The sequence below is a fragment of the Tenrec ecaudatus genome, chromosome 5, assembly GCF_050624435.1.
Source record: "Tenrec ecaudatus isolate mTenEca1 chromosome 5, mTenEca1.hap1, whole genome shotgun sequence".
Taxonomy (NCBI): Eukaryota; Metazoa; Chordata; class Mammalia; order Afrosoricida; family Tenrecidae; genus Tenrec; species Tenrec ecaudatus.
In genome coordinates, this window is record NC_134534.1 from 148208213 (window position 1) to 148210784 (window position 2572).

The 2572-nt window shown below is 39.0% G+C and overlaps 1 pseudogene; it reads right to left on the bottom strand.

The window, feature by feature from the left end:
- Positions 1 to 923: 923 nt before the first annotated feature.
- On the bottom strand, positions 924 to 2131 carry LOC142448969 (G1/S-specific cyclin-E2 pseudogene; annotated as a pseudogene).
- Positions 2132 to 2572: the final 441 nt, after the last annotated feature.

A 2572-nucleotide genomic window follows, 5' to 3' on the forward strand; every position in this document is an offset into this window, starting at 1 on the left:
TAAGCGTGTCAAGGTTTGTTTCTTGGTAATAAATAGATTTCTCTAGGAGTCAGCACACATGAATGCTCTACTGCCTTAAGAAAGGAGCTTAGGTCAAATGTTAAACTAATCACTCTGACCCCTTATAATGTAGATTTCCACAAAGGCCTTACCAATTTGGGGAAGATAAATAAAAGCAAAGTCACACTCAAGAAACTCCTAGGGACAGAGTAATAAAGTGACTTTTTAATATAAATAGTTTTAAAAGGTATGTTTTTTACCTAAGTTGTGGTATTGAAAAATAATTACAAAGCAACTTACCTGGCCAAACCAAACCCCAAATAGGAACCATTGTGCTTATCTTGGTATAATTTCTTTGGTAATCCTACAGTTTAGAGCACAATTTAAACATCTGTTCATCTAAGTCCTTCTTACTGTTAAATACATTATGGCAAGTTATAAAACAGCTTAGTTTTACCATTTATAAAAATTCAAGTTTTTAACAGCTTGCTATATGGCAACTGTAGATAAATGAGTTACCTAAATGAGTTACCTTATTACAACCCAAACTTTGTAAACAAGTTTTCTTTTTAAGAATCAGAATGGATGAATATTGAGGCTAACAGATTCAAAGTACTGTGTCACTTAGTATACCTTTTAAGGTCCCCCTTCAGTTCAAAAGTCCAATAAAAAGTTACTAGTGTGTCAAAGTAACACATAGTAACACTGGACTGAAAAAATGTTGCCATGGTACAAATTGCAGCTAGCTTCTGTCTAGTCCTTGGGAATGAAATCATCTTTGTAAACAAGTTTTGCTGTTTAATGGCTGACAGACAATACATTTCTCCCTTAGTGCCCATTTTAAGTGAGTGCTGAGGATAATCACAGCATGTTTTGGTGTTAAATTGACTGGTCAATTCCAACACGTCTGCTGATTTTCACGTCTAGTGTTTTCCTGGTGGGTTTTCAGTGCTCTTTGGTGGTGTCATTATGCCTCCATTGCACACGGGTGACAACTGTCCCCCTTTTCTGAAGGTGTTTATGTCATTTACTTCATCCAGCATAACCAGATAATTTGAACGTGTCTGAATGTCGTGCCTATCTTCCATGGGAATCTTCTTAAAAGCCTTCTCCTTCACTGGACGGTTGTCCTTTATTACATTGACAAAAGGTACCGTCCAATCTACACATTCAGAAATAACGTCCTATTCCAAACCTGAAGCTTTCTCTACCACTTCATGGGAAGTAAAATGGCACAGGGCAGCAGCAGCCAGTGTTCTGTACCGGAACTCCAGTGAATCCACAGCTAGAATACACAGATCTAAAAGCTGAGCTGTTTGGATGAACCTTTCCTGAGAAGCTTGAGGTAGAAGAACTTTAGGAGCATCTTTAAGAGCATCAACTTGGAGAAAGAGGTTCAGCCAGGAGATGATTGTGACTGGACAAAGTTCCCATTTTAAAGCCTTTAATATAAAGAGTTCCATCCTTAAGATATCCTCTTCATTGCATGCACCATCAGTGACATACGCAAACCCGTGGAGCCTAGGAGCATAGATTTCCTCAAGTTTGGAAGCAATGAATACAGAGGTGATTCCAATGAGTTGAAGCATGTTTTTATTGACATCCTTTTGTGTCAACATAAATCTATCAAAAAAGTCTTGTGCAAGATAAAATGTTTCCCTATGAAGTGTGTATACTTCACATACCTCTAAAAGCCAATCTAGAAGTATTGACCTCATCTGTGGCTCCAAGTCAGAATGCAGAACGTCAAAATGCTTGTCATGAACGTATCTGCTCTTTTTTCAACATATTTTGCCAAACTTCATTTGAACATCCCCAGCTTAAATCAGGCAAGGGTGAAGGATTTATAAAAAGATTTTTAAATCTGTAATTTGTAAATCTGGAAAAGTCACTTGTTCCTATTTCTTTGTGGGGTGTTTCAATGATAATGCAAGGACTAATCCCCCCAGCTAATACAGGTGGCCAACAGTTCCTGATCTCATACTGCTGTTTCCTGGTGACCTCTTCTTTTTTTGACATCCTGGGTGGTTTTCCTCTTCTTGGCCTGAACTACCTGGGCTTCATCAGGGGAATCTGGCTGGCTGGGTTGGGGCTGCTGCTTAGCTTGTAAATGGCTACTGCATCTGGACATCTTCTTCTTTCAGGTGTTTGAAACCCCGCCAGTCCCGCTACTGCTCGGCTCCCATTGCGTGTGTTTTGTGAGGTTGAGGAGGACTTTGTAGATTGGTGTTGGACATGTGGGTTAATGTTGGACTAGTGAGCTTGGGCAGCACTGGGTTGGGATGTTTTCTTGATGTGCACTTACCCTTTATATAAAACTCTCTCTTATACATATAGGTTTCTGTGGATTTGTTTCTCTAATGTACCCAGACGAACACACTGGGGTTCCAGGATTGTCATCTGTATCTTCTTTTTGTTTCTTGGTCTTTGTTGTCGAGGATCAGGGTTAGTGCATTTGCTTAGTCCAACATCTTGAATGAACCCCCACATCTTGATAATTCTTAACTATTTTAGTTGCTTTGGGAACAATATTGGTTAAATGAGGCAAATCAAGGGTTAGCATAATAAATAT